The sequence below is a fragment of the Phocoena phocoena genome, chromosome 20 (genome assembly GCF_963924675.1).
Source record: "Phocoena phocoena chromosome 20, mPhoPho1.1, whole genome shotgun sequence".
In the NCBI taxonomy this organism is placed as follows: domain Eukaryota; kingdom Metazoa; phylum Chordata; class Mammalia; order Artiodactyla; family Phocoenidae; genus Phocoena; species Phocoena phocoena.
Window position 1 is genome coordinate 14,092,450 of NC_089238.1, and position 14,213 is coordinate 14,106,662.

At 36.3% G+C, this 14,213-nt stretch overlaps 1 pseudogene; it reads right to left on the reverse strand.

The window, feature by feature from the left end:
* Nucleotides 1-6,231: 6,231 nt before the first annotated feature.
* LOC136140254 (zinc finger protein 540-like) lies at nucleotides 6,232-13,521 on the reverse strand (annotated as a pseudogene).
* Nucleotides 13,522-14,213: the final 692 nt, after the last annotated feature.

Sequence of the window (14,213 nt, forward strand, 5' to 3'; positions counted from 1 at the left end):
TGATATGCTTAAGTTCCTTTCTTTTTATATTTTGTGAATATATTTATGTTTTTGCTTTGTAGTTACTGTGGAGTTCAAGTATGCTGACCCATAACTATATCTACTTGCTTTAAACTGATAATCATTCAAGTTAGTCATGTTCTAAAAGATATATATTTTTATCTTTCCCTCCTCCCAGACTTTATTTTGATGTTCTCTTTTATATCTTCATGTTTATCCTTTTACTGTTTATTGTAGTTATCACTTTTACAATTTTAAAGTTTTATTTTTAATCTACATACTGGGTTATTTAAGTAATCTTCAATCCTTAATATATATTTGCCTTTCCTATTGTGATTTCCCCTTTCCTATAGATTCTAGGTAGCAGTATTGGGAGTGTGGGCTGTTGTAGTCAAGACTGCTGCTGAGCTGGGGAATGAGGCATGGGACCAGGGTAAATTAAAATACCACAAAGCTCTGAGATTCACTTGGTTATTTTTTCTTTTCCATTATGGTTTATTACAAGATATTGAATATAGTTCTTTGTGCTATATAGTAGGAACTTGTTTATGCATTCTATATATAATAGTTTGCATGTGCTAATCCCAAACTCTTAATCCATCCCTCCCCCACCCCACCCCACCCGCTTGGCAACCATAAGTCTGTTCTCTATATCTTTGAGTCTGTTTCTGTTTGATAGATGAGTTCATTTGTGTTATATTTTAGACTACATATATAAGTGATATCATATGGTATTTGTCTTTCTTACTTCACTTATTATAACACTTGTTTTTTTCTTGATTCAGAAGTTCTCTGAATGCTGTATGCTTTTGATTAGTTACCAGATTTTTGAAAAAGTTGATTCTGTTTTTGCCAGTCTATTAATTACTTTTGTGGTTGGATGGACTGCTGTAGTTTCCTACTCTGTTATTTTTCTGTTTAGAGTATTTGTGGGGTCTCTTATATAGTTTTTTAAGAGTTGTTCTAGGCATGACATAATATATACAGTTGTCCCCTGGTACAGTGTATTAATGCCTGGACCCACTGCATATACCAAAATCCACAGATGCCCAATTCCCTACTTACATAAAATGGTGTAGTACTTGCATATAACCTACACACAAGCTTGTATACTATAAATTATCTCTAGACTACTTATAATACTTAATAAAATATAAATGTTATGTAAATAGTTGGGAATACAATGTAAATGCTATGTAAATAGTTGCCAGCATGTGGCAAATTTAAGTTTAGCTTTTTGGAACTTTCTGGAATTTTTTTTTCAAATATTTTCAACCTGTGGATATGGAACCCAGAGACATGGAGGGCCAGCTGTACATACTGAAGTATAATGGTTCAACATTTATCCACTGTAAGTGTAGAAACCTTACTTTCCTTTCTTCTCTCTCATTTCTAATTGACTTGAATATTTCTTGAAGACCACATTAGACAGTGTTATGATTTTTGTTTAAACTGTCAAACATAATTAAGGAAAGGAAAGTCTATTTTACCCACAGTTTTGCTCTTATGGTGTTCTGTCTACCTTCCTTGTTTTCCACGATTCTTTAGTGTTTCATTTTTGTTTACAGGTATTTTTTAGGCATTCTTTGGGGATAGTTTTGTTGGCAACAAATCCTGGAAGTCATTCTTTGAGGGTATGCCTGTTGTTAAAAATCATTTTCATCTGAGGCTGTTCTTGATTTCTCATTTCCTGAACAATATTTTCATTGGTTATGGAAGGTCAGTCTCCCCATTTAGGCACCATTGACATTGTACTGGTAGTGGAGGGGCCCATTAAATGCTGGACTTCATACTCAACTTTTTCTGACACAATCTGGTAGGGACATTGGGGATACTTTTTTACAACCTAATAAAGGTCAGAGGGCTAGAGTCTCCATTTGGCCTCTGGTGTCAGTGGTGGGGATAGGGCCACAGATTTTTTGGTGCTGTTTGCCTGAAGTAGAGCAGTTGTTTAAAAGTTTCATGTCTTGTTAGGCTATCCTTTCCTGTTTCTCTGGTTGGAGAGAACAGGCTTTTCTTGAGACTTTTTTTCAGTCTCTGCACATTAGCATTTCAATTACCAGCTTCTTTAGCTCCAAGTTTGGGATAAAAATGAAACCTGTGGAACTCACCCCATGTTGCTCCTTAGGTCCTGTGGTCCCTAGCTTCTCTTCATCTTTGAGAGTCATCTTGTATGTTTTGTATATAATGTCCAGAGTTTTGAGTTGTATTTAGCAGGAAGAACAGGGAAGAGGACATGTATTCCATCTTTTTAGAAACAGAAGTCCCTCTACTGAGTTATTTTCGCAAAAACATTTAAATAACTTGTGTAATCTCTAGTAGATTCTGTTTTGGGGATATAGTATATATGTTCACATCATTTTGAGGATGCTATTCATACTTAGAAGTCCTGTTCTGTTTATTCTACTGGTAGTATTTCCAGTTGGTTAGCTTTGTTTCTCTATTATATGAGAATCTACTTTTATCAAATGTTTGGTATTCTGACATATACTCAGTTTTACACTTGAGGATCCTTTTGATGTAATCTGCCTCAGGGCAGGACTAGGATGTGCTGCCTTGATTTGTACTCTGATTTGTTTTTAGAGAGAGACAGGCTAGCAGGAGGGCTACTGTGGTACAAAATTCCTTGCCAGCTAGTCCTAAGTATAGGGATGCTCCTGTTTTTTCCAGAATAATACCAATCAGTAGCCTCTCACATTCTCCCAGAAGCAAACAATAGTACTTACTAACTAGTTTAAGAAAGGGTGATATGCTAGGTGAAATTACTTCTCCCAGCAATCTCACTGTTGCCATTGTCTCCACTCATGCTCCTTGTGACAAACCCTAGACGTAGATCACATTATGCCACACTTACTTTTTAAATTGTGGTGTATATTCTCTCGTGTTCTGGTCTTAGATCATCTGGTTTCCTTAGATGATCTAATGCCAAGTACTTCAGGTATTCTCTGATATTCACCAGAAGTTATTTAGATTTTCAGGAGCTGCCTGTATGTGGTATGTATTGTATGTATAATAGTCCCAGCACCATTTATTAAAATCTAAACAAAAACATTGAAGTGCCTTTGTTTTGTCGGTTGTTTTCAAGAAACTCTTATAAAGAATTAAATTTAAATCCTTATGTCTAGAGTGTGTATAGGCATGTGTATATACATACAATACATTCCATCAAATATAAAATGTTTTGATACTGGAACACTGTTGATCTTACCAGAAAATACCAATGAAAGCTTTTCATACACATAAAAATCTTGGTTGGTATTTACTTGAAAGTAATTACAGGATGCCACTGATTGTTAAATTGTATCACCTTCAAAATGTTAAAATGAGAGAGCACTTTTTCATTTTGAGAAATCAGGACAATATCAGTGATTGTAAGGCTAAGAGAATGAATCTAGAAGATAAAAGAAAATTAATCAAGTTCTGTTTTCAATCAATCATTTAAGCTAGATATGTACATAATTAGAAATGTCCAATGCTGGTTTATTTCAAATAAATGAGAATTTACTGCATAATGCTTTTATATCATTTTGCTGACAAATATTCTATTTAGCTTTTTGCCTTTTCTATTTAATTAGAACTCATCTAGATTTTGCCTTTTAATAACTATTCTCGTCATCTGGATTACATCAGTCATGCAGCATGAACTGGGGAAATTCTGTTAAGGATTATCTCCTTGAAGTTTTTATCCAAGGAGCTAACAGATTGTAAGTGCTGGCTTATAAAAAGGAGCTTTTTTGCTAAATTTAACTTTCCCACTCATTAATGGTCTTTTCAGGCTTGATTATGTTTTATCAATTTCAATAAAGTTCACTTTCTAGACAATAATTCATTAACTGGAATTTTGTATATATTGAAATAAATTTACATAATATTTCCTCACAAAGAACAACATCAGTATCTGTGTTAATAATATCCCTCTTGTTATTCATGCTGCTATAATTGTGTCATTTTTCTTTTCTTTTATCAAATTTGGAAAAATTGGGTAAGTCTACGAGTGTTTTTTAAAATTAATTTCTAGTTTAAATTGCATTAACTACTTCCTTCTGTTAGCATTCGTTTTATTTTGTAATTTTTTAACTTTTTCACTTGACTGCTTATTTTTTTCAAGTTTTATCAAGTGCCTAATATATGAGAAAGACACTGGAATAGGTGCTGAGGTGGGAGATAACAAAAAGTCCCATCCCTTAATTTTAGTTTCCTGTATGCATCGAAGGATGTTAATTTCACACTGAGTAGAGGTTTGGCTACATCTCACAAATTTTGAAATACAAACATTTCAGTACCAGTCCTCTCTGAATGGGTTATAATTTAAAATTTGACTTTCAGTTTAATCTATTACTTGTTCTATACATATAGATTATTATACATTTCCAAGAGGAGGTGCAAATTATTACCCAATTACTTACTAATTGCAAAAAAATAAACTAGTTTTATAATGAGAGATCTGGCAGTCACAGATACCTGTGAAGTGTTCTTGCTAAAAATGTTTAACAAGAGGCAAATCAAGCTTCTACTTAAGTTCCAATTTAGAAACAGTGTAACAAGATGAACAACATTATGAGGAAATAAATTTGACAAACCAAGAACTTAAGACATTCTAAGACAACTGTGATGGATTCTTCAAAAAAACATAACCATGAAACAAAGATGGGGGAGTGCTGTTCAGTTTAAAAGTGACATAACCACTAACAAGTATGAGTCTGGAGAGTGAATCCTTGTTAAAAGATATTCTTGAGAATATTAGGGAAAATTAAATATGGACTGAATATTAGAATGTATAGAATTAATTTTTAAGGTATGATTATAATATTTTGGTAATGTCCTAACTTCTAGGATACAAACTGATTTATTGAGGGTAAAGTGATACAATGTTTACAATTTATTCTTAAATGGTACAGCAAAAATTATATTTTATAGAAAAATGAAGCAAATATACAAAGTGTAAATTTTCAAATCTAGGTGAAGGGTAAATGGATGTTCATTACAGAATGCGTTCTATGTTTTTGTCAGAAATTTTTCATAATAAAGTTGGTAAATATTTTCTAGGCAGTTTGCTCTTTGTTATCCTTTTAACTTCTATATTATTGGTAAAATCCTTCACACCATTCCCTGATGTTGCACCAGCTATATTCTTAATATTCTCACACTCATTAAATCCTTAGGGTTACTTTTCAGCTCTAATTTTCTGGTAGAACTTAAGCAATGAAGTCTGCATTTGATCTTTACATGTTCTTTATATTCTTATGGATTTTATCAAAGATGAATTTCCTGAAATACAATAAGTGATGGATGGCTTTCTAAATTTGTTACCTTCATTATGTCTTTATATTAAGAAACTCACTAAGTATAATGTTGATAATAATAAAAATTATCATATCTATTTTTCATTATCATATTTTTCATTCAAAGGAGTTTTTTGGCCAGGTAGTTTTTGCAAAATTGTACATGTTATAAACTATCAACCACACTTTTAGGTGGGTACCATTTTATAAATGACACCCAGAAGGGTAAATGTGTTGCCCACTATCACACAGATAGTAAAGGCAATGATGATAAGTATATGTCATTGATTAAAAACTTCCCCACAATTAGTTTGATGACAAATTGAAATTATAATAGAGTATTCATAGTTCAGGCATACAAAAATGTAATCTGGCAGACACTGAGGATCTGGTCTGAGACACATTCATGCATCACTGAGAACTTGAATTTTCTCTGAATTGTATTAAACTCAAGGACAGCACCAGCTGTTTTCAAAACAGTATTTGCTAGCAGCTGCTAGTTGCAACCTTGTAGTTTAAAAGTCTCCCACCCCCTGACACAATTATGTAATCATTGTGAACCCCAAAGCATCCTTGTTTAACAAGCACCCTTACCTCTTGCCAGCTCACATCCTAATTCTTGACAACTTATGTAACTTTGCAGTTTTTTACCTTTTTAAGCCTACCCCATTTTATAGTCCAGCAGAACGCAATTCGAGTGGGTTGTGTTTCTTGGGCTGCAGTTCTAACAAACCCCAAATAAAAGCGCTTTTTTCCTTTTTTTCTTCAACCAGGTCTCTGTTCTTGGAATTCTTGGTTAACAGTTACATTAACAGGTTTATTTCCTAATACGAACTTCCTAAAATTTAAGAAGGATTGAGAGGTATTAGAAGGCTGTTACACACTTATTAAATTAACATGTCTGGAAAGAGTCACATTCACAGAATTTCTTTCTGGCATGAATATTTTGCTATTCTGTAAACAGAAAGTGACATGGAAAGGCTCTCCTATATTCCGTTACATTATGAATTCTCTGATGCCAATAAAGATGTGAATGTTGTCTAAAGACCTTCCTACATAACTTAGAGGGTTTCTCAGCAGTATGAAAATTCTGACGTTCAGTAAAGTATGAATTAAGTCTAAAGGCCTTCCCACATTCTTTACACTCACAGGATTTCTCACCAATATGAATTCTCTGATATGGTCTAAGGTCTCCAATATGACTAAAGGCCTTTCCACATTCCTTACATTCATAGGGTTTTATAGCCATATGAATTTTCTGCTGTTGAGTCAACTGTCCACATCAACTAAAGGCCTTATCACATTCTTTACATACATAGAGTTTTAAACCAGAATGAATTCTCAGATGTTCTGTTAGATCTGTTCTATGAATAAAGGCCTTTCCACGTTCTTTACATTCATAGGGCTTTTCACCAGTGTGAATTATCTGCTCAGTAAAATAGAAACTAAATTTAAAGGCCTTCCCGCATTCTATACATTTGTAGGGTTTCACATCAGTATGAATTTTCTTATGTACACTAGCTTGAGAATGTACTCCCACAAGTCTTCCCACATTCCTTACATTCGTATGATTTCTTACCAGTATGCATTCTATGATGTACTCTAATGTTGTCATTACAACTAAAAGCCTTCCCACATACCTTACAGTCGAAAGGTTTTATACCAGTATGAACTGTTTTATGTCAATTAAACTGTTCACACACACTAAAGGTTTTTTCATATTGCTTACATTCATAAGGTTTCTTACCTGTATGTATTCTTCCGTGTTCAATGAGGTAAAAATCAAGTCTAAAGGCCTTCCCACATTCCTTAACATTCACAGGGCTTCTTGCCTGTATGAATTTTCTCCTGACAGGTAAGTTGACCATATGCACTAAAAGTTTTCCCACATTCCTTACATTCACAGGGTTTCTTGCCTGTATGAATTTTCTGATGCTGTGTAAGGAAAAAAACAAGTAGAAAAGCTTTTCCACAATCTTGACATTCATAGGGTTTCTCACCAGTATGAAATCTCTGATGCAGAGTAAGCTGATAGCTACAACTAAAGACCTTCCCATATACATTACATTCATAGTTTCTCACCAGTATGAATTTTCTGATGTACACCTAGACACTGTTTTTTTTTTGGCCACACTGCGTGGCTTGCGGGATCCTAGTTCCCCGACCAGGGATTGAACCTGGGCTGGCGGCAGTGAAAGCACCAAGTCCTAACCACTGGACAGCTAGGGAACTCCCGATAGACACTATTAAAGGTATTCCCACATTCTTTACAATCAAAAGTTTATCACCAGAATGAATTTTCTCATGTTGAACAAAATTTGAGCCACAACTAAAGGGTTTTCCACATTCCCTATATTCATAAAGTTTCTGACTATTATGAATTCTCTGATTCAGAGTAAAAGATGAATGTTTTCTACATGTTGGCATGTTATAGATGATTTTCATTTGACTGAAATATCTATCTCGAGGTCCCTGTTGACCCTCAAACTCACTTTTGCTCTGCCACTCATTCCTCAAAATAGATCCTTTAAGACAAGGAGTTTTACTTCCTCCTATTATCTTCCATCGGGATAAACTGATTTCATAAATATCCTCTGGAGATAACTTCTTGGTCTTATACCTGGAGAGTAAACCTAAAAGAAAACAAAAAAGCAAACAAAGATAACTTTCTAGCAGCCAGCAAAACATACAGTTTCTATCTTAAAAATAGGATACAAAATGAAAACAATTCTTGAAAAGAAATAAATGGCTTAAAGAACTTTCAATATAATTAGGTAGTTTTAAGTCAAAACAATATGAGCTGAGAGAATAATGAGAGATTGTGTAAGACTTTGGTGATTTGAAATTTAGGTGTCAATTAGAATAATCTGGAGAGCTTCTTACAAGTACAGCTGTTTGGGTACCACCCCAGACCAAGATGAATCAAATCTAAAGGAGTAATTGGGCATCTACATGTTTAATAACTTCACAAGATGATTCCAATATAAATCAAAGTTTAGGAGTTCCCATTTAATAATATTAATCATTTCCTTTATTCTTAGAATAAAATCCAAACATGTTACCATAGAATATAATATGGCCTTTGCTTACCTAAAGACTTCTCTGGAAGAAACTGTCCTCTTTACTCTCTTAGGACACTTGCTACTGTTCAGCTCCTAGATTATGCCCACAACCTTTCCATTTCATACAGCTTTTTACAGGCTATTTCATCTCCTAAGAATCACCTCTCCTGGGCTCAGTGAAAGGCTGACTATTCATCCTTTCATCTTAGGTTAAACATTTCTTGCAAAGAAATGCTTGCCCTGCTGACTATAAGTAGATCCATGTTTATTCTCAATCACAACATCATGATTCTTTTCTTCATGTCACAGTTTTCAACATATATACATTAATTTTCGCTTTGCTTTGCTGTTTCTGATTCCCAAACCATCCCAAAGGAAGATATAATTCCTATTTCATTCAAAATAAATAAATTCACCGGGACATAGCAGGTGTTAAATGATTAACTTTAGAATAAAATGATAACTGTCAAACTATGATACTAGAAGAAAATATTACAAAGTCACTGTAATGCAGTTGAATATCACAATTATCACTTAAATAATTTCACAACACTCAAAAGACATTTCTCCCTACCTCTAGTCTCATACCTTACTGCAGTGGTTAAGTGCACTTTTTCCTACTTTACTTCCTATATATATAGGAACTAAAGGAAATTCAAGGTAGCTCAGCCAAATGTGTAAAAGGAAAAAGGTCCTTGTTTTACCTAATAATTCTTTAAGCAGTTATCCAATCAAACAGAGATGTCTCCACCAATACTGTTCATTCCCTGCTGTGCATAGAGATGTGTATAATTAACATATATTCAGTTGAGTTTCACTATATTCAACCCTCCTAGATGCTCAGCCTGCTTACTTCATAACATTTCACAGATTTCCCTTCTATCCCCTTACATCTAGAACCAACCATTCTTATTCTTTATGGAAAAGTATCTGAATGATTTTTAGATATAGCAGTTATGTATCATATTGAACAGTTATTTAAAAACTGAACAAGGAGACTATAATTTTGGAGAGAGCAGAGTAAGTGAATGGTATGAGGAAATTGTCTGGGGAAACTAGGAGTGTCAGGGAATCTATTAAAAAGGATATTTGGGATAAAACCTAGAGGGTGGCAATCTAGATAAGAGAAGAGCCTACGAAAAATCTAAATAGTGGATGTAAGGTTCAATTTGAAATGAATGGAGAAGAAATTTTCTGTGATTACAATATAAGTATAAAAATGGAGGGAGTTTGAAACAATCTCTGAATATAACACAATAAAAATTTAAATAATAACAGCAAAAAATTAAAAGCTTTTCTATTTGTAAACAATGTACTTAACTAAGCAACTGTTGTTTCAATGAGGAAATACAAATTAAAATATCAGGGACTTCCCTGGTGGTCCAGTAGGTAAGAATCTGTGCTCCCAATGCAGGGGGCCTGGGTTCGATCCCTGGTTGGGGAACTGGATCCTGCATGCATGCCACAACTAAGAGTTTGCATGCCGCAACGAAGATCCTGTGTGCCACAACTAAGACCTGGCACAGCCTAAATAAATAAATATTAAAAACAATTAAAATATCAGACTTTCTAGAAAATTTTGATGACAAAAATAACATCAGAATGGATGGCATACCAATTTAGTGCTCAGAAAAAAAGTCAAAGACTTAAATGGTTATATTAACCTAAATATAAGACTGAACTAAGCACCCTACAAAAAGATAAAAAAGGAATGTAAGCTGAAGTAAAGCAAAAGAAAGGAATAAAGACAAAATGTAATGAGCCAAAAAATACAAAAAGATGGGGTAAACAAATAAAATAGCTGATTCTTAAAAACAAATCAGTAAGAGAAATAAATTCTTGGCCTACCTAATAAAGAAAAAAGAGGAAGAGAAAACTTTTAAATGACAAAGGGGAAATGTCTAAAAGAATATATTTTTTTAATTATGCAAGATTATTTTGTAAATAAATTTTAATCTATATGTGAAATAGTTTTTTGTTTTTGTTTTTGTTTTAGAAAAAGAACTGATCAAAACCAACTCTAAAAAAGATAAAGTGTTGGGCTTCCCTGATGGCACAGTGGTTGAGAGTCCGCCTGCCGATGCAGGGGACATGGGTTCGTGCCCCGGTTCGGGAAGATCCCACATGCTGCAGAGCAGCTAGGCCCGTAAGCCATGGCTGCTGAGCCTGCACGTCCAGAGCCTGTGCTCCGCAACGGGAGAGGCCACAACAGTGAGAGGCCCACGTACCGCAAAAAAAAAAAAAAAAAAAAAAAAAAAAAGATAAAGTGTAAATAGACCAACTTCTCTTGAAGAAACAGAGAAGCCTGTCAATGAATTATTCCCCAGGAAAGGTAACAGTAATCCACATTCCTATCATCCAAACTGTGGTCTTTAAGTATTATTCCCTACTAACATCAACCTGAGCTCTTTGGAGAATTTGCAGATTCCTAATCTAAAGCAAGGAAGGTATGTGTGTCCATGATTTCCTGTGCCAAAAAGTAAGGAAGATTGCACAGATTAGTGAATGATGTCAAAATAACATAGGAAACAGCTTAGGAAGCAAGCCAGGCTAACAGTGAGACAACAGGAGAGAGCAAGAGTGAGGGAGGGAGATGGATGATCATTCATTGAAATGCATTTAATCAATGAATATATATATATGTGAAAGAGCATTTCCAATGTCAGCAAGGTGGCTATTTAAATAACTCTACTTGGAAAGTTGATAGTTCAAAAGGAAAAAACAAGCACATTTTCTGCTTTTCTAAATTAAGAACTACTGTTCATCAAAGTCATCAATAAGAGAGTAAGAGGTAAGCCATCATATGCAAGATATTATATATGAAATACACACATACACCCCAACCCTAGTTTCTATGGAGTACTTGTGGATTTCTGATCTGAAGCAGAGAAGGTATGAGTTGAGTCCAGGATTTCCTGTACCAAAAAAGCAAGGAAGATTTCAAAGATTAATGGGTGATGGTTAGATTAATGTGTGGAGGTATAGGTATATATAGATAGGGATAGCTATACATAGATATTTAGCTATATAGATACAGATATATCTCAAGTTGTATCCAGAATAAAAATCAACTCCTAAAAACCAGTAAGAAAAAACCCAGCTAACCAAATAGAACACTGTGTGGAAGACTTCAATGGGCATTTATTAAAAGAGGGTATCCAAATAGTCAACAAAAATAAAGCAGTACTGCAATTTTCAGGGAAATGTGAATTAAAACGCAATGCTACCAACTACTCAACAGAATGGCTAAAATGAAAAGATGGGAGAGAAACAATATCAAATGCCTTTAAGGTTGCATAACAAGAAGAATTCTCTTGTACACTAATAGTGGGAATGCAAGCTAGCAAAACTGCTTAGGAAAATTGAAAGTATCACAGTTCAACATATATATCCAGTGTCACCAAATTCCATTCCTAAGTAGACACTTAACAAAAATTTGCAAATATACTCCTTGTTACTCAAATGTGATCTCAACAGATTTCCAGTTTGTGCACTTTCCATCCAGTATGAGACAGGACACCCAGGAATGGTCCTTCCTAGCACTGAGGGAGAAAAGGCTGCTGAACTGGGAAAAACCTGACTCTTGATCAACGATGCTTTCAGAGAAAGATCTTTTATTTTTTTAACTGAAGTACAGTTGATTTACAATGCTGTGTTAGTTTCAGGTGTCAGAGAGAGATCATGATCAAAAGGGGAAACTGTGAAAATTAACAAACAAACTAATTTAAAAAGGAGTTGGGAGGCCAGGAGGCGGAGTTCTTAAAACCAACCACTCATGTCAATTGCATACCCAATAGGAAGAGAGGTACTTTGCATCTCCAACAGGAAGAAGGATACTACTTTACTACCAAGTAGGAGGAAGAATTTTTCCTTTCCTGGCAACAGCCCAGCCAGTGAGCAACTGTCACAACTCAGCCAATAAAATGCCACTCACTTCAAACTCCTGGTTTCCTCCAATGAACTCTTCGTAATAGCCACTCCCACTCCCTCTTCTCCTCTATAAAACAAAACAAAACAAAACAAAAAAACTCTCTCCTTTGGACTTGCCTGTGGTTTGCCATAGATTGCATGTCCTGAATCGCAATTCTTTGCTGTTCCCAAATAAACCCACTTTGCTGGTAAAATAACTGGCTGATATATTGTTTTAGGTAAACAATTGGAAGACTAAACATCATAAAGATGTTCGTTCATTAAGAAATGTAATGTAAGGCCAATTAGAATATAACAAGAGGAGCTTCAAGATGGCAGAAGAGTAAGACATGGACATCATCTTCCTCCCCACAAATACATCAGAAATACATCTACATGTGGAACAATTCCTACAGAACACCTACTGAACGCTGGCAGAAGACCTCAGACTGCTCAAAAGGCAAGAAATACAACAATTCCTACAGAACACCTACTGAACGCTGGCAGAAGACCTCAGACTGCCCAAAAGGCAAGAAACTCCCCACATACATGGGTAAGGCAAAAGAAAAAAGAAAAAACAGAGACAAAAGAATAGGGACGGGACCTGCACCAGTGGGAGGAAGCTGTGAAGGAGGAAAGGTTTCCACACATTAGGAAGCCCCTTTGTGCGCAGAGACTGCGGGTGGGGGAAGGGGGAAACTTCAGAGCCACAGAGAATAGCACAGCAACAGGGGTGCGGAGGGCAAAGCGGAGAGATTCCTGCACAGAGGATCAGTGCCGACCAGCACTCACCAGCCCGAGAGGCTTGTCTGCGCACCCGCTGGAATGGGTTGGGGCTGGGAGCTGAGGCTCTGGCTTCAGTGGGATCCCAGGGAGAGGACTGGTGTTGGCTGCGTGAACACAGCCTGAAGGGGCTAGTGCGCCACAGCTAACCGGGAGGGAGTCTGGGAAAAAGTCTGGAGCTGCCGAAGAGGCAAGAGACTTTTTCTTCCCTCTTTGTTTCCTGTTGCGCGAGAAGAGGGGATTAAGAGCGCCACTTAAGGGAGCTCCAGAGACTGGCGCGAGGCGCAGCTATCAGCACAGACACCAGAGACAGGCATGAGACGCTAAGGCTGCTGCTGCCGCCACCAAGAAGCCTGTGTGCGAGCACAGGTCACTATCCACACCCACCTTCTGGGGAGCCCATGCAGCCCGCCACTGCCAGGGTCCCGTGATCCAGGGACAACTTCCCCGGAAGAACACGGCACGCCTCGCTGCTGCAACGTCATGCCTGCCTCTGCCACCGCAGGCTTGCCCTGCTCTCCATACCCCTCCCTCTCCCTGGCCTGAGTGAGCCAGAGCCCCCGAATCAGCTGCTCCTTTAACCCCATCCTGTCTGAGCAAAGAACAGACGCCCTCAGGTGACCTACATGCAGAGGCGGGTCCAAATCCAAAGCTGAACCCAAGGAGCTGTGCAAACAAAGAACAGAAAGGGAAATTTCTCGGAGCAGCCTCAGGAGCAGCGGATTAAATCTCCACAATCAACTTGATGTACCCTACATCTGTGGAACAGCTGAATAGACAAAGAATCATCCCAAATTGAGGAGGTGGACTTTGGGAGCAATGACATATATATTGTTTTCCCTTTTCCTCATTTTGTGAGTGTGTATGTGTATGCTTCTGTGTGTGATTTTCTCTGTATAGCTTTGCTTTTACCATTTATCCTAGGGTTCTGTCCGTCCTTTTTTTTTAGTTTGTATTTGTTTTTAGTATAATGGTTAGCACTTGTTATCATTGGTGGATTTGCTTTTTGGTTTGGTTGCTCTCTTCTTTCTTGCTTTCTTTTTTTTAATTACTTAAAAACATTTTAAAAATACTTATCTTTTTTAATAACTTTTTAATTTTATCTTCTTTCCTTCTTTCTTTTTTTTTCTCCCTCTTATGAGTCGTGTGGATGACAGGCTCTTGGTGCTCCAGCCAG